A 21,062-nucleotide genomic window follows, 5' to 3' on the forward strand; every position below is an offset into this window, starting at 1 on the left:
ATTGGTGGAGTAGGGAAGGCCAAGGTACAAGGAATTGCAGTAATCCAGCTTGGATAATAGGGTGGATTGGATGACAGTTCTGAGATCGTGTGTGTGGATGAGTGGCTTGAGCTTTTTTATAACATTGAGCTTGTAAAAGCCTTCTTTTAGGACGGAGTTAATGTGTTTTTTTAGGTTTAGATGTGGATCAATTAGAACGCCAAGGTTTCATACAGGAGGCTGTGAAGTGAGGGAGGTGGCTGTGGGGTTGTTGGGAGGAGAGAGCTTAAGGGTTTGGTGGTTGCGGATGAGGAGAAGCTCCGTTTTTTGAGGAATTGAGGGCAAGTTGTAGGGCGGTGAGTAGTGAGTTTATGGATACAAGGCATTTCTTCCAGAAAATTAGTGTTGTAGATAATGATTCACGGACAGGGATGATTTGTACATCATCTGCATAGATGTAGAAATTGAGGCCAAGGTCAGATGATGGCAGAGGGGCAGAGGGTGGATGATAGGGAGGAGCCTTGGGGCACTCCTTGGGTGAGGGCGAAGTGTGTAGATTCTGAGTTGCCAAGTTTAACAGAGCAATGTCTGTTAGCCAGGTAGGATTTGAACCAGAGTAGGGCTATACCAGAGATACCGATGTCAGCCAAGCGGGAAATGAGGAGGTTGTGGCTAATCTTATCAAAGGCTGCAGAGATGTCAAGGAAGGCAATGAGAAAGCTATGACCATGGTCAAGGCCAGTGAGGAGGGCATCGGTGAGGGATAGTAGAAGGGTTTCTGTGCTCAGGTTCGTACGGAAGCCAAATTATGAGGAGTGAAGAATGTTGTCTTCAAGATAGTCCATAAGCTGGGTGTTCACCACCTTTTCCATGATTTTGGCGATGAGGGGGAGATTTGAGATGGGACGGTAGTTGGCCGGGTCATTAGGGTCAAGAGATGGTTTTTTGATCAGGGGTTTGACTGCGTGTTTTAGGGAATTGGGAACTGAGCCAGTGGATAGGGAGCTGTTAATGATGTGTGCTAGGGGTTTGGCAATGATGTTGGGGATGGATAGGAGGGTTTTGGTGGGGATGGTATCGGATGGGTGGGATGTGGGCTTGATTTTTTTGAGAATGGATTCAATTTCCTTGGAGGTGAGGTCGATGGTGTTGAGTGAGTTAGTTGTTGGGGGAGGTGTGGTGGTTGCTGGGCATGGGAGTAGTTATGGGAGAGGGAGAGAACCTGAGGAGTATGTTTGTTATTTTGTTATGGAAGAATTGAGCGAGTTCTTCACATCTTGTGCTGGCTTCTTTGGCGATGAGAGGGGCGAGGTCTTTGAGGGCAGTGACATATGAGAAGAGGGCTTTGGGGTTATAATATATTGATGTATTTTGGCAGTGTAGTAGTCACTTTTGGTTTTTTGAATGGCAAGGTGGTGTGTGTAAGAATGATTTGTAGGCGATGGAGTGTTGTTGGGTTGGGTCTTTACACCAGGCTCTCTTTAAGTCTAAGGTTGTTTTTTCATATGGTGCAGTTCTGTGGTGTACCATGGTTTGTTGTGTGGGGGTGTAGTGTGTTGCTTGCAGGTGATGAGAGGGCAAAAGGTTTTGGTTATGTCGAGGGTGAGGTTATCCCAGGAGCTGAGTGCAGCTTCGGGTGAGGAGCAGTCTAGTTTGTTTAGGGATTTGGAGAGTGCGGTGATAATTTCTTCGGATGTACAGGGTTTACGGAAGGAGAAGGAGTTGTTTTGGGGAGGATTACAAGTGGTGGTGGCGCTTATGGTAAGGTGAGTCTCAATAAGTGAGTGGTCAGACCAAGGGATAGGGGTGCAGGAGGCAGGAGATGGTGTGTGGATGCAAGAGTTGATGAAAATGAGGTCTAGGGTGTGCCCCGCTTTATGTGTGGGGGTGGATATGATTTGGGTGAATGAATGGGCAAGGAATGTTTCACATGATGGTGAAAGGGGTATGGAATCTACATGAATATTGAAGTCTCCCAGTAGTATGGCAGGTTTATCGTAGTTGATGTTGTTGGATATGAATTCAATGAAGGGGGAGGGATTGTGTTCCAAAATGCTTGGGGGGAGTAGACTAGGCAGATTTGGAGATCTATGGATGTAAATAAGCCAATTTCGAGTTTGGGTGGGGGGCTGATGTTCAAGGGCCTGAGTTTGATGGTTTTTTTGGCGGCTAGGAGGATGCCGCCTCCTCTTTTTTTTCAGTCTGGGAATGGAGAAGATGTCATAGGAATGTGTGGGGAGTTGGTTTAAGATAAGTGTCAGAATCCTTGAGCCAGGTTTCTGTGACTGCGCAAATTTCTGGTTTGCAGTCTAGAATGAGGTCATCAAGGATGTGAGTTTTTTTTTAGAGAGGGAGTGAGCATTAAAGAGAATGAGGGATAATGTGGTGAGGCCAAGAATCTAATTTAATGGGGAGTAAGGATTTGCGCTGATGGAGAGAAGGTGTTCTGAGCGAGGGGTGATGTATACGGGGGATTGGAAATGAGGGAGAGATGGAGCATAAAAGAGGGGGCATGGCAGTTTAAGGTGGAGGCTGAGGAGGGTATTAAGGGGAGTGTGGGAATTAGTGGGGAGGGGGACGAGGGGGAGGTTGGCAAAAGCATAACTAACAGAATCAGCACAGTGCAATATATAGCAGTAATAGATGGATAACGGAGTAATAGATCGCAAGCTGATTTCACAACGGAGCAGTAGTAGACAGTCACAAAAGGTTATCAATGATTCAGTAAAAGCCGGAACGATTACAGAAAGGGCAGGTGCAATGGACTGAGGGTACTCCAGTCAGTCTGTAATTCACTAGTGTCCGGTGGGGGCGCACCAAGGGGCAAGCTCCTTGGTCGTGCTCCTTGGGCACGCAATGCAGGCCTATCTCATGGCCAAACACGTAAACAATGACTCCCCAGCCATTATCCTGGGTGACTTCAACCTCCACGTAGACACGACCCCTCTATCCCCCAACTGTGAAGCTGTTCTAGCCTCCATAAAAGCTATGGGATTTAACCAAATCATAGACCGCCCCACCCATAAAGCAGGCCACACTCTCGATTTAATCTTTATCAACTCCCAACTTACATTCACAACACCTCCCACCTGTACCCCAGTCCCCTGGTCAGACCACTCAATCAACGCCAACTTCACGGTAAAAGGAAAACAGATCCCTCCCCCTCCCCACAAGACCACTCTTCACTTTAGAAAATCCTGCAACTTGGAAGATCTCAGCTCCCATCTCTCCAATGAACTACGAAAATTAGACCTATTAAATGCAGATTCAGCCCTCTCATTGTGGCTCAACATCACCAACAGTATTGCCAACAAAATATGCCCCCTAACTGTTAAAGAACTAAACCCAGCCCTTAATAAGAAACCCTGGTATTCCCCAGAGCTAAGAAAACAAAAACAAGAACTCAGACATAAAGAACATAATTGGTGTAAAGACCCCACCCCCACCTCCCTATCTGCTTACAAATCATCATTACACCTTTACAGCACAAGCATCCATCGAGCAAAAAGACTTCCATGCCCACAAAATCCATAACTTTGGTTATGACGCAAAGGCCTTGTTCTCATATGTCTCAGAACACACTAAATCATCCTCCCCCCCCCCCCCCCCCAAATCCCAGACAACAAAGCTCAAAAACATCTGATGAACTCACAACCTTCTTCCAGAAAAAAATCTCAAACATCTTGGTCCTTCTTAGTACTTCCCCTCCCCCCCCACCCCGTACTCCACCTCCTGCGAACAGAGAGCCTCCTTCGAACTGACTTCATCCCTCGAAATTGAATCCCTCCTAAAGAAGATGAGACCCCATCCCAACAAAACTGCTACTCACCATTCCAAAGATTATATCCAAACCTCTAGCCAAAATCATAAATTGCGCCCTGTCCCAGGGAATGGTCTCGGATGCATTGAAACTTGCCTCCCTTAAACCCTTACTGAAGGGATCCCTCCAACTTCCGTCCTATCTCCAACCTCCCATTTATCGCCAAACTCATGGAGAGAATAGTCAAGTCCCAACTCTCAGACTATCTCGACAAACACCCTGCTCAATTTGGTTTCCGTAAATTCCTAAACACGGAATCGTTCCTACTTTCACTCAGACACCCTACTAATAGGATTAGACAAAGGACAATCATACCTACTGGCACTTCTTGATATCTCTTCAGCGTTTGACACTGTTAATCACTCTATCCTACTAAACCACCTTATTGACATAGGTATCTCAGGATCAATCCTCAGCTGGTTTGAGTCCTTCCTGAACAACAGATACTATAAGGTCAGAATAAACAATAAAGAATCTTCCCCCATCAGCACAACCCATGGAGTTCTCCAAGGCTCTTCCCTATCCCCCACCCTCTACAATATATATCTACTTCTTCTCTGCCAACTCCTCTCTAACCTAAACTTAACTCACTTCATATATGCCAATGATGTTCAGATACTCATCCCCATAATAGAATCTCTCCCCAAATCCCTCAAATTCTGGGACAACTGCCTTCATTCTATCAACCGTCTCTTCACTAGTCTCAACCTCGTACTGAACATGGCCAAGACTGAACTCATCCCCATAACAGAATCTCTCCCCAAATCCCTCAAATTCTGGGACAACTGCCTTCACTCTATCAACCGTCTCTTCACTAATCTCAACCTCGTACTGAACATGGCCAAGTCTGAACTCCTCCTTATCTCCCCCAACCACAGCAACTACTCCCACCCTGACCCGCCCTCCACCTCAACCACACAAATGAGAGACCTCGGAGTTGTACTAGACAACCAGCTGAACTTAAAAAAAGAATTCGTTAACACCACTGCAAAGGACTGCTTTTACAAACTCCAAATTCTAAAGAAACTTTTATTTTGTATTTATTTTATTTAACTTTTTTATATACCAACATTCAAGACGGTGGTCCCATCATGCTGGTTCACAAGAAACAGGGGTGTAATTATAATAAACTTTACCATTTAAACATTTAAACAATTACCATTTAAACAATAGTGCAGAAAAGCAGTTACATATAACAAGGAAAACAATAACTTGGAATGAGAAGGGAAATGAAGATCAGATAGTTATATATAAGTATAACGTAGACCCCTCCTCCACTACCATGACTTCAGCACTGTCCTCCAAGCTACCCTTTTCTCGAAAATAGACTACTACAACTCCCTTCTTCTAGGCCTCCCCGCAACTACCACTAAGCCCCTTCATATGCTCCAAAATGCAGCTGCCAGAATCCTAACCAACTCCAGCCGAAAAGACCACATTACTCCTATCCTCAAGGACCTCCATTGGCTCCCTATCAGCTTCAGAATCAGCTTCACTATCATTCATAAGACTATTCACAACCAGCACTCTCTCAAGCTAAAAGAGCCACTGCGCCTCCACATTTCAAAAAGGCCAGCTAGATCGGCTTACAAAGAACTCTCCACATTTCCCCCCTCAAATTCACTCTCCACACTTCCACTAGGGAGCATGCATTCTCCTCAGCTGGGCCATCCCTGTGGAACTCCATGCCTCCAGATATAAGTCAGGAATACTGCCCCCGGACCTTCAAAAAGAAACTAAAAACCTGGTTATTCAAATAAGCCTTTCCTTAGCCCTTCTGCACTCCACGCACCCCCAGCAGTCTCTCAGACAGCACCTACTGCACTTTGCCATCTCATGGTCCCCTCCACCGTATGGCCTCCAATCCAGCAGCAGATACTTCGTTATTAATACATCTTAAGTGTATTTATTTATGTTATATAGCCACCAATCCAGCAGTAGATACTCTGTTAGTAATTTAGGTCAATTGCACATATTTATATTGTTATATAGCCAAAAATCGTTATATAGCCTCCAATCCAGCAATAGATACTCTGTTAAGTAATTTAGTTCAATTGTATATATTTATGTTAGATTTGCTATCTTCACTTTCTGTTCCTCCTAGTTTAACATCCCTTGTTTCATTGTAACTTATCTCTTATCGCTATCAGTAGCAAATAATATCGCTATATTAATAATGTTAAAGTTCTAATACCCCTTGTTCCATGTAAACTGATATATGATAACCTTCATGAATGTCGGTATAGAAGAGAATTAAATAAATAAATAAAAATTGTAACTTTCTGTAATCTTTTGGCTAAGATCCACGCGCAGGGTGTCTCATGAACTAGAAATGGTCTCAGCTTTTGGCTGAGATTGAGACAAGGGAGGGTTAAGACTGGCCATATGACCCCTATTGAACACACGACAATGTTACGAGCATTGCCAAAACAAGTAAATTAAACTAACTCAGGAGGCAACTAGTACCTAAGTATACACTATTCTCCATAATTTTGAAGATTAAAATTAGTAATGAACCTGAGTAAAAATTGGTTAATAGATAGCAAGGCATCAATGCACAGATCCACTTTATCATGATTATAGCAACAGGATCGCTGAAACAGGAAATGTCTCTAAAATGAGTTCTGTTGCAAGCTTAAGGATGTACATTTGTTTGAAAACGAAATGAAAAATGAGACAAAGCAGGCTTATTTTATTTAAGCCTATGCGGAAGCAATACATTTTTTTTTTAAGTCTGAAACCCTGGAGCCAGTAGGGGCTGGAAGAAGGTACAAGACTAATCCCTTGCAAGCAGTTTTGTAGCACCCAATCCTAATGTCCCTGAAACGAAAGAGAGAGAAGCTTAAACAGGCATCATTTCAGTCACTTCTATGGATGATTTCAGAGAGTGAGCTCACAGGGGGCAGAACCTCCTTACTTTTCAGAGTTGAGAATCAGAATAAAGACTATAAAAAAGAATTGTGGTGGTTAAGGAAATGTGCTGTTCTTCAGTGACTCTTAGAATCGGGGCCAGGGCTTCCACTTGGAAAACTAAACGGTTCCCTAGAGCACCAACATTTTTGGGGGCAGCAAGACATAGAGGGGTGAGGAGAATGGGAGAAGAATAAATACCAAAAAAGAAGGGAGTATTGTGAGGGAGCCACTACTGCTGGTAGGAGGGAGCAATGTGCTGGAGCTTCTGCCAAATAAGTTGGGGGAGTTGATTGCCTGACCAAAGGTTTGCTTAAGGCACCAAATACTCTTACCTCGGGCGTGCTTAGAGTACTCTAGTTTGTGTCTTTATGAAAGGTACACTGTCTGAGAGAGACTCTGTTTTTTCAGTGCATGCTGTGAATATGTATAGTGACAGCTCGCTCTGTGTGATAACGTGATACACAGAATAGCAGTACATAAGAACATGAGATATGCCACACTGGATCAGACCAAGAGTCCATCAAGCTCAGTATCCTGTGTCCAACAGTGGCCAACCAAGTCACAAGTACCTGGAAAGTACCCAAACATTAAGGGATACATTTTAAACAGCGCGCACACGCGCGTGCTTTTGTTTGCGCACCAGGCGCAAACAAAAGTACACCGGATTTTATAAGATACGCGCGTAGCTACGCGTATCTTATAAAATCCGGGGTCGGTGTGCGCAAGGGGGTGCACATTTGTGCAACTTGCGCGTGCCGAGCCCTGCGCGCGCTGCCCGTTCACTCCGCATCCCCCCACTTCCCCTCCCTTATCCGTGAAATTACACCTGCCTCCGGGCAGTCATAACTTACGCATGCTGGCTGTCTGCTGGCGCGGGAGGCCGCGACACAGCCCACGCCCCAGACTGCGCCTTTTTGCAAACCCCGGGACCTATGTGCGTCCCGGGCTTGCGCGCGCCGCCGAGCCTATACAAAATAGGCTCGGCACGTGCAGGTTTTTTTTTTTTTAAGGATTACGCGCATAACATAAAATCCGGCCCTAAATGAACAGATCCAAGCTAATCCTAAATTGATTAATAGTAGTTTATGGATTTCTGGTTTAGGAACTTATCCAAACTTTTTTAAACCCAGTTACACTTTCGGCCATAACCACATCCTCTGGCAATGAATTCCAGAGCTTAATTATGAGTTGAGTGAAAAAAAATTCTTTGATTTGTTTTAAAAGAGCTACTTACTAACTTCTTGGAGTGCTCCTAGTCCTTGTATTATCCAAAAGAATAAATAACCAGTTCACATTTACCCATTCAAATCCTTTCATGATTTTGAAAACCTCTATCATATCCCACCTTAGCCATCTCTTCTCCCAGCTGAACAGCCCATACCTCTTTAGCCTTTCCTCATAGGAGAGCCGTTCCATTCCCTTTATCATTTTGGTCACCCTTCTCTGTACCTTCTCCATCGCAACTGTATCTTTTTTGAGATGCGGCAACCAGAATTGTACACAGAATTCAAGGTGTGTTCTCACCGTGGAGCAATACAGAGGCATTATGACATCCTCCGTTTTATCTGCCATTCCCTTCCTAATAATTCCTAACATTCTGTTTGCTTTTTTGACTGCCACAGCACACTGAGCCGACAATTTCAATATGTTATCCACTATATCTAGATCTTTTTCCTGGGTGGTAACTCCTAATATGGAACCTAACATTGTGTAACTACAGCAAGAGTTATTTTTCCCTATATGCATCACCTTACACTTGTCCACATTAAATTTCTTCTGCCATTTGGAAGCCCAATCTTCCAGTCTCAAAAGGCCCTCCTACAATTTATCACAATCCACTTGAGATTTAAGTACTCTGCATAATTTTGTATCATCCGCAAATTTAAGCACCTCACTCATTGTACCCCTTTCCAGATCATTTATGAATATATTTAAAAGCACCGGTACCAGTCCAGATCTCTGAGGTACTCCACTGTTTACCTTTTTCCACTGTGAAAAGATACCATTTAATCCTACTCTGTTTCCTGTTTGAGATAGATTGTGCATTGGATGCACAATCAATCAATTTCCCTACCAACTCTGGACAGGGAGAGAGATGTGGGTGAATATCGCCTGTTCCATTACCTTCTGCTCCACCAGTCCCGAGCCTATGGGGTGTGTCCCCTTGTCCAGCCAAGTGGAGGCAGAGCTCTGGGGTTCTTTTCTAGTGACATCGCTGGAACATGGGTGCTGTATGGAACACATTCAACCAGTGTTCTCTGCCTCCAGCTGTTGGATGGAAGTTGGAAGTATTAGCTACAGCTTAATTATTATATATACGCAGATGTCATTCAGCTCATCATACCAATAAACGACTCAATAGATAAAACACTCAAAATTACCAGTATGTATCTAAACATCATAAGGCAATTACTAATGCAAATGAAGCTTAGTCTAAATGTAGAAAAAATTGAAATCGTGTTACTTGAATGCAAGTTGTCTCCTACAGATCAATGTAAATCTCTTTAGTTTGAAAATTAAACACTTACATTAGGAAATAAGGTAAGAGATTTAAGAATATGGCTTAACCCTGAACTCAGTCTAAAAAAACATATTTCCATTAAAATACAAGAAGGATATTACAAATTGTTAATACTTAGACGCTTAAAATCTCTTCTAAATCAGAATGAATTCAGAACAGTTCTGCAAGCTCTAATTTTTACAAATATTGACTATTGTAATTCATTATATCTTGGACTACCACAAACATCGACCAGACCCCTTGAAATACTTCAGAACTCTGCCACCAGAATTCTTACAGGAACAAATAAAAAAGATTATATAACACCCGTTTTGATTGCACTCCACTGGCTCCCATGGAATATAGAGTTAAATACAAAACTATGTTTAATACATAAAGCCATTTATGCCGAACATGTGGATTGGATGAATGCAGCCATACGCATTCATACACCACAAAGAACTTACGTTCAGCCAACAAAGGTTTATTATCAAAGGCTAAACTCACATCAGACAGAGAAAGAGCTGTCTCAATAGCTGGGCCAAAGTTATGGAACACCTTACCTGTTGAGCTAAGACTCCAGAAAGATTTAAAACTTTTCAAAAAAAGGTCTGAAAACGTGGCTTTTTGAACAGGCATTTGGAACAGTTGCTAGCCAGTGATTATTTTTTGAATTATGTTATGTCTTGATTTTTAATTATTGCCTTATGTGTTATGATTTGCTTTTTATTGTTACATTTCTGAGCAGTAATTAATTTTATTATTAATCAATGGGTAATTATATTGTCTCAAGTTATTCTTTTATACTTTTATTGATTTATTTTATTAGTAGAATAAGAGCATTGTTATATTTTTATGACTAACTTGTTTGTTTTATAAGAAACTGTAAACCGGTATGAAGGTTAAAACCAAACATCGGTATATACACCTTGATAAATAAATAAAATAAATAAATAGAGCTGGCAGTGCACTATTGTTTCTGACAATAGTGACTGCAAGTGTGTCTTCACTAAATCTAGTGTGTAGACTGTAAAGCTTTAAAACCTCTTACACTGGTTATCTCTCTCTTTATTTAATCTGTGCATCATGTCAATGGCAAATAGATGTGGGACTGGGAATGGGAGAAGGCAGAAGCTTACTCAAAAGAAGGCTGTGGCTAGTATGAGCAGCAGTGGTGGTGATGATGAGAGTTATAGGATTACCAGCAGCCATCCCATGGACAAGATAGTTCCTGATTGTTTTTAAGAGGGGCAAACCAGCTACAGTTGCAGATTTGGGGCAGAAGCATGATGGGTGGCTGCCTGCTTCTCCTTGCACTGTTGGCATGAAGCAAGAACAGAAGGATGCAGACTCAGTGGAGGGTCTCGGCACTGGCCAGCACAATTTTTAAAGTGATGTGGCAGGACAAGAATGAATGGAGATTGTTCTTGTCTCTTTCTTCCTTCAAGACCCCCACAGAACAGGTAAGTGGGCTGCGAAGGTCCCTGGCCACAACTAATTTCCAGGGGGAGATAGGGGTTAGAGGCTGGGCTGGGCAGAGTCCTGACTCTGCCCAGCCCAGCAGGCCAAGACTCCACCATATTGATGGGGGTGGGAGTGACAGAGCGGTCCAGGAAGGCCTTGGTAGCCCCGCAAAATGGAGGTGGGGGCCTAGGAAGCCTGAGGAGGCTACTTGTTTTAAAACTAACCAAAATAAATAAATCTTATCAATTATTTTTGGGTCAGTCTAGTTTTGGTTTGGTCCGTTCAACAAGAAACAAAAATAGCCTTTTTTTTTTTTTGCTTCAGATGTGCCATTTGTTTTCAATGAAACCATATCCTTAATAACTATCTCTGTCCTTACCAATCACAAAAGTCTATTAATAAAACATACTTAGAGACAGCTCATGTCATTCACTCGGAGAATACGTTCTGATGGATAAGAATCTCCAAATTTGCTGTTTTTCATTAAATGACCACATTCTGAAAGAACCAGGCAGAGATTATTGTGCCAGTGAGTCCTCCAGTAGTAAAGTAATTGCAAGAGTTGAGAATTTGAGAAATTTAGGTTGACTGATTTACATTTAATAAGAAAAAAGCATGTCAATGCTGGAAGAGGATAAATACCTTCTTCTGTTTTATCAGTAAGCATACTTTTGCTGGACTAATTCTGAAGAGTCAAACCTAGGTCATTTGAAGAGCTTAGTGTCAGTGGAGGAACCTGTTAGTTGATTTTTAGTAGTCTAAATTTCAGAGGAATCATGATTATTATTGCCAGGTCTTGAATAAGACTGTGAACTGAAAACTAATAAACTAAACTCCTTCCTCCATAGCCAAATATAATTATATCCTGCTGCTAGCAAGAGACTTATTAAAAGTGATGTATATCTCTGTACATTGCAATAGAATAGCCATTGGGGAATCCTCTGAAATATCTTCACTTATCCTTTTAACTAAATATTTTGCTTATTTCAAAACATTACTTCTACTGAATAACTTTTTTTTTTTTTTAAAATCAAAGCCTTCAGATTAGATCATTTGTACACATTATGCCATTCCTAAACTTGTTGCAAAGCTGGATAGTCCTTTATGTAATAAGTGTGAGATTTTGACAAGGATTTTGTATTGGAGGAGAGGGAGAATCTTGCCAGCTGTGAATTTCTTAGCATTGCCTTCACTTCAGTCTTTGATGCATACAGTGAGCAGCAGAATCTTTTTTTTTTTGGCTGTGTTCTTGTATGATGGAGTATGAACCTCTAATGCTGGAAGTTAAAACGCTGACAATCTACGTCAACCTGTGGTATTCTCTCAGCTTATGAGGCAGCTGAAGGCTGGCTATATTCTGCATAGCATTGCATCAGGTTGCCAGACTACTGGAATTTGCCAGCAGTTTGACTGTGGTGCTGTAGGAAAGGATTATCATGCCAATTAGAGAACATGTGATACCTTTACCTGCAATCTGAAATATAAAGGAAACATCAGCCACTATCAGACTAAATTATGTTAAAAATATATTTAATGTACATCAGAGCCCCACAGTTTGGCACAAAATTGTGGGTGGAAGTACTAAGGATCACCTTGGATAAAACAAACGAAAAAAATAAAAATAAAAACCCAGAGAAATCCTTTGTGTATATGGCAATGAGACCTTCCATTTCCTGACTGTTAGTGATGATGGCTCTACTGAACAATTAATTCACAGAGAAAGCCTGTTTGGTAAAAGTTAAAGAAAAATGGCATCGTCTGTGTGATTTCTAAAAAGCATAGATTCCCATGGAAATGATCAGCCAGCCTCTGGTGTTATAATAACTGCCTTCCCTTCAGTCTATAGGGATGCAGCTAGTTTGAAGAGCATAATTATTTTCCATTTTTGGACTGCTTTATTAAGATCTTACTTTCTAACTTACCATTATCTTTACTGGTGATTCTTTTGATGGCATATGCTGTTTTTCACTACAGTATAAGACTTCACTGAAATGCATCAACCTTTTCGCTTTTCAATCTTCCTGATTCAGTCCTCTTTGAACTTTAAAACTGCTCAAAAATTCTGGTATTCTAGAGGCCAATATTTAGAAATCTGGCAAGCAAACAAATTAACCAGCTAAAGGTAGCCGGATAACTTATTCAGGATATTCAGCGGGATAAAGGCTCCTAAAGTTATCCGGCTACCTTTAGTCAGATAATGCTCAAATCTAACCAGGAAAGTTTGAATGTAACTGGTTAGGTTTGAATGTTTTTTTTGGCTGCATGTGGCCGGGTAACCTGCCACTTAACTACCTACCTGAGTACTTTTACGTTACTTAGGGCTTTGTTCTCCCATCCAACTGCTAAGAAAAACGCATACTTTTGTAAACCGTTATGATGGCTGTACCGAATGACGGTATATAAAACTCAACAAATAAATAAATAAATCCAGTGATCCTGTTTTAAAACCCTCCTCAGTGGGTTTGCCAGTCTGTTCTGGAAGATGCAGCACCCCGTCTTTGACAGGTGCACCCATCTCTGCTCAGCAGTCCTTGAAACATTATTCCAAAGTCCAGGAAGCCAAAATGCTTTTGTTGACTCAATCTATGCAGGCATTCATTCATTTCCAGAATGACCTTCCCTTTCTGGGTCTTTTTCCCTCCGTTTCATTTCTTGATGTGATGTTCTCCAGTCAAGGATAAAGTTGAAGTAAAGAGCAGCAAGCTGAAAATACATTGCAGAGCAAAAAATAGCCAAATGTGATGGAAGCTGAATCATCAAGCACAACTGATGAGAAGCTCAAGGGGATTCCAAGAGGAAAGATGATTTCTCCAAGGAATATATTTAGGGTCCATTGTGTATTTTATCATTGCTATCTAATTTTCTTTCTTTCAAATGAATGTTCATGTAAAAATTTCTGAATGCAGTCAATGTAGAAAAACTTGATAAGACGTTTATGATGTGCTGCGTCTGTCGGTCTTCGGCTGTGCCCCACCTACCTCTCTCTACTTTTGGCTCCTCCTGCTCACCTTGGACTGATGGCCGCTGCGGCATCTGCTTGCCATTCTCTCGGCATCCCCGGACCGGCTTTGGTGCTGCCTCACGCCCTTCTCCTTCAAGGTAACTCTAGGGTGCGCGCGTGCACGCCGCCCTCATCTTTAACTCCACGTTGGTGCGAATCTCAGGGGTTCGTTGAGTTAGCAACAGAAATCTTACGGATGGGATTCACTCTGTTCCTAAGCTACTCTGCCACTCCAGCATTATCTGGAACTCTTACTACCCTTCGGGGTCTCTAACAGGGTACCTGCTCCTCGGGGGCCTCTTTGATTCTTTCAAGTGCTATCAGGAAACCGGTACTCGCTCCTCGAGGGCCCATGTTCCCTGAGTCACTGCCTGCAACCTCTACCCTTCTACTTGTCAGAACTACTTTACAGTTACCTTCAGTGAGTACAGATACAATCTCTTTCCACAGTACTGCTTCACTGGAATCAGGTACTCTCTCCTTGAGGGCCTCCTCTCGTCTAGTGGAATCTCTGTTACTGCTAAGTGAGTATGACACTACTCAGTCTCTCTGCTCTAAGGGATCATGTACTCGCTCCTCGAGGGCCTGCTCTCCCTGTCTCGGAGCTTCTCCTATTTCTACATTGGGACTCTGAATGTTAATCTTATTGTGTGCTCATAACTCTGTCTCTTTCCACAACAGCACGCCCTGCAGAGGATCTGCTGTTCCAGCGTTCTGTGTGAGACGCGCCCAGTCGGGCTCTACACCAGTACTCACTACTGCCACCTTTGGTGGCCATTCAAACTGTTTAATAAAAGATTCAAATCTGTGTTTGTCTGTCTGGAGTCTAGCCTGACACCGTGATCCCTCACTGGACTGCCTCCCCATGGGTGTAGTCAGCTGCCACAGTGTCCAAGGATCCACCCAAACACCATTAACCATAACAGATTGCTAACTCCATGGATCCTGCTCAGCTCAACGCCTTGCAGGCCATTCCAGGCCTGGCCTTGCGCTTTGCTGAACAACAAGACGCATTGGAGAAATTGACTACTGCATTTCATTAGCTGCTCGCACAGAGGAATCAAGGTTCTACATCTAGTAATGAAGGTCAGTTACTGTTAGGAATCTGTTAGGAAAGCTCTGTGTTAGAGCTGGGAATTAGCAATCTGTAATGAATATCCGTGAGGAGTTAGCAATCTGATGTAGTTGTGGGTGGATCCCTGGGCTGCTGGCAGATGACCACACCCCTGGGAGGATATCCCAAGAGGGACCACCAGCTAGGCTTGAGTATGGAGACCGACACACATTAGTTCTTTTATTAAACAAGTTTTTGAAACCACCAGAGGTGGCAGTAGTGAGCTCATATGCTCGGCAGGGCTGTAGTCCCTCAGGTAATTGGAACAGTGATCCAGGATGGCTGAACTGTTGAGAAACTGTAGAAAGTGAGTAGACAGAGTTCATGAACAGAACTAGATGACAAAACTCACATAAGGTCTCAAGGAAGCTCAGGTGCTGGAACGGTTTAGGCCCTCTAGGAGCGAGTACCTGGTTCCAGGGAAAGCTCTGAGAGCGATGGTAACTCACAATTTTTTGTAGCAGCGATAGCTTCCAAGCAGTAGAGAATCTTCAGGAACATGGGCCCTCGAGGAGCGAGTACCAGTTCCTATCTGTAATCTGAAAGTAAAGAAAAAGAGTGAGGCCCCCGAGGAGCGGGTACCTCTGGTAAGTCCGAGGAGGCAGAGTAGCTTGGGAGGTGTAGCCAAAGCAATCCCCTTCCTTGTTAACTCCATTTAGATAGTGAAAATAGACCTTTAAATATTAGAAGCAGATGATGTCATCTCAGGGGGATGCCCCTGAGGTTCGTGCTCTTGCTGGTACTTCAATCAGAGCGTGCGCGCGTGCGCCCTAGGTCTTCAGGCAACATGGCGGATCTGCAACGTCGAGCCGGTCCGGGGACGCCGGAGTGAGATGGCATGGAGACGCTGCAGCAGCCAGCCATCCATCAGACCTGGAGGGAGTCGCCACAGAGGTAAAGAGGGCGGAGTGAGGACGTCGAGCAGAGACGGTCGCAGCAGTTACCTGAAGTAACTATAAAGACTATGGTGCCTCTTGCTGCTCCAGTATGTTTTTCTGGAGAGGTTCAGAGAACTAGAGGCTTCTTAAACCAGTGTTGTATGCATTTTGCATTACATCCCACTCATTTCCCCACAGCCTACGCCAAGACTACTTATATTCTATCCTACCTGGATGGAAGGGCTTTGACTTGGGCTTCCGTGCTGTGGGAACGCAAAGACCCCATACTTCAGGATTTATGGACTTGTTTAAATCTGTTTTTGATGATCCTACCCGGTATACTGTTGCTGGTTCTACATTGGTGGACCTGAAGCAAGGCAACCGAACCCTGGCTGATTTCACTATAGAGTTAAAGACTCTTGCGGCTGAATTACATTGGAACCCTAGATGCCTGAAAACTCTCTTCTTCAAAGGTTTGGATTCCCGCTTGAAGGATGAGCTGGCTGCTCACGAAACACCTGACTCGCTGGATGAGCTAGTGGCCTTAGCTACTAGAGTTGATCACTGTCTTCGTAATAAGGTGCAATAACTCAAGCCTTGTAAAGGTGCAAGAACTCAAGCCTTGTAAAGGACCTGTTCAGAAGGAAGTTCGTACTAAACCTGCACTCAGGATGGTTCCTTTGACTCCTGTTGCCAGTGGGGAAGAACCAATGCAACTTGGTTGCAGTCACTTGACATCCGAAGAGAGAAGACTTCAGAAGAGGAATGGATTGTGCATGTACTGTGGACAAGCTGTCACATAATAGGAGCAATGGAGTGCGCTTACCATGTGACAGGGGTTGACCAATGGCACCGGTAGCCCCTGTGATATAGTATGGGCAAAGGCTATCGGTGCCATTTTGATTACTGGCAGCCGATGGCCCGAGGGCAGGAGATCGCTCCGGGATCCCTGCTGGGGGGGGCCCTCCTGACCCCCCCAAGACTTGCCAAAAGTCCCTGGGGGTCCAGCGGGGGTCCGGGAGCAATCTCACAATCGGCTGCCAGTAATCAAAATGGCGCCGATAGCCTTTGCCCATACTATGTCACAGGGGCTACTGGTGCCATTGGTCAGCCCCTGTTACATGGTAGGAGCACAAGATGGCACCGATGGCCATGTGACAGGGGCTGACCAATGGCACCAGTAGCCCCTGTGACATAGTATGGGCAAAGGCTATCGGTGCCATTTTGATCGAGGCAGGCCCGAAAGTCAGAATGCATGGAGAGAGAAATCCCTCGCGGGACCCCGCTGGACCACCAGGGATGTTAGTAAGTCTAGGGGAGGGATTGAGATGGTGGTGGTGGGGGGGGGGTTGTATTTAATGTATTAAAGTGAATTTTAATGCTTGGGGTGGGGTTTTTTTAGCTTTGTTTTTCCCCGTTTAGTTTTTGGTCGTTTTTCCAAAAAACTAACCGAAGAATAATGAACTTTAACCCGAAGCGTCTGACTCAAAAAACGACACGGTAGTAAAAAAAAGACCGAAGCTCATCTCTAGAACACAATGCCCCTAGAAACTAGAGATGTGCTTCATTTTTTTCTACCGGGTCGTTTTTTGACTCGGATACTTCGTGGTAAAATTCGGGTTTTCTCGTTTAGTTTTTTTGAAAAACGAAACGAGGAAACCCGAAACGGGCCAAAAAACGAAGCGGGAAACGAAGCTAAAAAAAACCCCACCCCAAGCATTTAAATTAATTTTAATACATTGCATACAAGCCCCCCCCCCCATCCCGATCCATCCCCAAGACTTACGAACATCCCTGGTGGTCCAGCGGGGTCCCGGGTGCCATTTGTCCCTCCGTGCCCGGTGTGCTACTGCAAGCCGTGCTCCTCAAAATGGTACCGAATAGCCTCTGAACTACTATGTCACAGGGGCTACCGGCACCATTGGTCAGCCCCTGTCACATGGTAGGAGAACCGACCAATGGTGCCGAAAGCCCCTGTGACATAGTATGGGCAAAGGCTATCGGCGCCATTTTGATTACTGGCAGCCGACAACGAAATCGCTCCCGGACCCCTGCTGGACCCCCAGGGATTATTGGCAAGCCCCCTCCTGACCCCCCCAAGGCTTGCCAATAATCCCTGGGGGTCCAGCAGGGGTCCGGGAGCGATTTCGTTGTCGGCTGCCAGTAATCAAAATGGTGCCAATAGCCTTTGCCCATACTATGTCACAGGGGCTTTCGGCACCATTGGTCGGTTCTCCTACCATGTGACAGGGGCTGACCAATGGTGCCGGTAGCCCCTGTGACATAGTAGTTCAGAGGCTATTCGGTACCATTTTGAGGAGCACGGCTTGCAGTAGCACACCGGGCACGGAGGGTCAAATGGCACCCGGGACCTCGCTGGACCACCAGGGATGTTCGTAAGTCTTGGGGAGGGATCGGGATGGGGGGGGGTTGTATTATAGTTAATCTAAATGTTTGGGGTAGTTTGGGGTGGTTTTTAATTTAAAAAAAAATGTGCCCCTCTCCCCATGCAAACCCGAAAAAAGAAATTTCCCCGAAGTTTGGGGAAAATCCTTTTCGGGTTTCGGGGCCCCCAAACCACTACGAATTAGGCAATTTCGTTGTAATTGCCTAATTCGTGATAAACGACTGCACATCTCTACTAGAAACTAGATTACAGAGAGATTTAAAACTCTTCAAAAAAGTTTAAAAACCTGGCTTTTCAAAAAAGCTTTTTAGAGTGAAAATGGAGAATAAGAAATATGAACAAACAGGCAATGGAACATTAACACACAACGCAAAGTCACCTAGATGCGTATTTTCATATTTTATTATTTTCTCTCATACTTTACTTTTAAAGCTAAATAGAGACAGTATAAAGTACTATACCTATATGGTTACCCTATTAATCATATATATGGACAAGATCCATGTCACCTTTCATACAGATTGTATTATTGAAACATGTAACCGAAACTATATTGGCACTTTGTAAGATAGTATGACCCAAGCTGAACATTAAATATATATGCCTCTCTGTAAACCTTTGTCATGCTGCATGACCAAATGACGGTATAGAAAAGATTTTAAATAAGAACATAAGAAATTGCCATGCTGGGTCAGACCAAGGGTCCATCAAGCCCAGCATCCTGTTTCCAACAGAGGCCAAACCAGGCCACAAGAACCTGGCAATTATCCAAATACTAAGAAGATCCCATGCTACTGATGCAATTAATAGCAGTGGCTATTCCCTAAGTAAACTTGATTAATAACCGTTAATGGACTTCTCCAAGAACGTATCCAAACCTTTTTTGAACCCAGCCACACTAACTGTACTAACCACATCCTCTGGCAACAAATTCCAGAGCTTTATTGTGCATTGAGTGAAATAATTTTCTCCGATTAGTCTTAAATGTGCTACTTGCTAACTTCATGGAATGCCCCCTAGTCCTTCTATTATTCGAAAGTGCAAATAATCAATTCACATCTACTTGTTCAAGACCTCTCATGATCTTAAAGACCTCTATCATATCCCCCCTCAGCCGTCACTTCTCCAAGCTGAACAGCCCTAACCTCTTCAGCCTTTCCTCATGGGGAAGCTGTTCCATCCCCTTTATCATTTTGGTTGCCCTTCTTTGTACCTTCTCCATCGCAACTATATCTTTTTTGAGATGCAGCGACCAGAATTGTACACAGTATTCAAGGTGCGGTCTCACCATGGAGTGATATAGAGGCATTATGACATTTTCCGTTTTATTAACCATTCCCTTCCTAATAATTCCTAACATTCTGTTTGCTTTTTGGACTGCTGCAGCACACTGAGCCGACGATTTTAAAGTATTATCCACTATGATGCCTAGATCTTTTTCTTGGGTGGTAGCTCCTACATAAGAACATAAGAAAATGCCATACTGGGTCAGACCAAGGGTCCATCAAGCCCAGCATCCTGTTTCCAACAGTGGCCAATCCAGGCCACAAGAACCTGGCAAGTACCCAAAAACTAAGTCTATTCCATGTAACCATTGCTAATGGCAGTGGCTATTCTCTAAGTGAACTTAATAGCAGGTAATGGACTTCTCCTCCAAGAACTTATCCAATCCTTTTTTAAACACAGCTATACTAACTGCACGAACCACATTCTCTGGCAACAAAGTCCAGAGTTTAATTGTGCGTTGAGTAAAAAAGAACTTTCTCCGATTAGTTTTAAATGTGCCCCATGCTAACTTCATGGAGTGCCCCCTAGTCTTTCTACTATCCGAAAGAGTAAATAACCGATTCACATCTACCCGTTCTAGACCTCTCATGATTTTAAACACCTCTATCATATCCCCCCTCAGTCGTCTCTTCTCCAAGCTGAAAATCCTAACCTCTTTAGTCTTTCCTCATAGGGGAGTTGTTCCATTCCCTTTATCATTTTGGTAGCCCTTCTTTGTACCTTCTCCATCGCAATTTATATCCTAATATGGAACTTAACATTGTGTAACTACAGCAAGGGTTATTTTTCCCTATATGCAACACCTTGCACTTGTCCACATTTAAATTTCATCTGCCATTTGGATACCCAGTCTTCCAGTCTTGTAAGGTCCTCCTGTAATGTATTACAGTCTGCTTGTGATTTAACTGCTCTGAATAATTTTGTATCATCCGCAAATTTGATAACCTCACATGTCGTATTCCTTTCCAGATCATTTATATATATATATATATATATATATATATATATATATATTGAAAAGCACTGGTCCAAGTACAGATCCCTGAGGCACTCAACTGTATACCCTTTTCCACTTAGAAAATTGACCATTTAATCCTACTCTCTGTTTCCTGTCTTAACCAGTTTGTAATCCACGAAAGGACATCACCTCCTATCCCATGACTTTTTAGTTTTCGTAGAAGTCTCTCATGAGGGACTTTGTTAAACACCTTCTGAAAATCCAAATACATTACATCTACCAGTTCTCCTTTATCCACATGTTTATTAACCCCTTCAAAAAAATGAAGCAGATTTGTTAGGGAAGACTTCCCTTGGGTAAATCCATGTTGACTGTGTGCCATTAAATCATGTCTTTCTATATGCTCTACGATTTTGAACTTCACAATAGTTTCCACTATTTTTCCCGGCACTGAAGTCAGACTCACTGGTCTATAGTTACTCGGATTGCCCCTGGAGCCTTTTTTAAATATTGGGGTTATATTGGCCACCCTCCAATCTTCAGGTACAATGGATGATTTTAATGATAGGTTACAAATTTTAACTAATTGATCAGAAATTTCATTTTTCAGTTCCTTCAGAACCCTAGGATGCAATCCGTCCAGTCCAGGTGATTTGCTACTCTTTAGTTTGTCAATCTGGCCTACTACATCTTCCAGGTTCACAGTGATTTCGTTCAGTTCATCTGACTCATCACCCCTGA

General features: G+C 43.3%; 1 protein-coding gene across 1 annotated transcript in view; it reads left to right on the forward strand.

Moving 5' to 3' along the window:
- Positions 1-21,062, forward strand: part of THSD4 (thrombospondin type 1 domain containing 4) — a 1,544,828-nt gene that overhangs the window by 727,840 nt on the left and 795,926 nt on the right.

The sequence above is a fragment of the Rhinatrema bivittatum genome, chromosome 13 (genome assembly GCF_901001135.1).
Source record: "Rhinatrema bivittatum chromosome 13, aRhiBiv1.1, whole genome shotgun sequence".
Lineage (NCBI taxonomy): Eukaryota > Metazoa > Chordata > Amphibia > Gymnophiona > Rhinatrematidae > Rhinatrema > Rhinatrema bivittatum.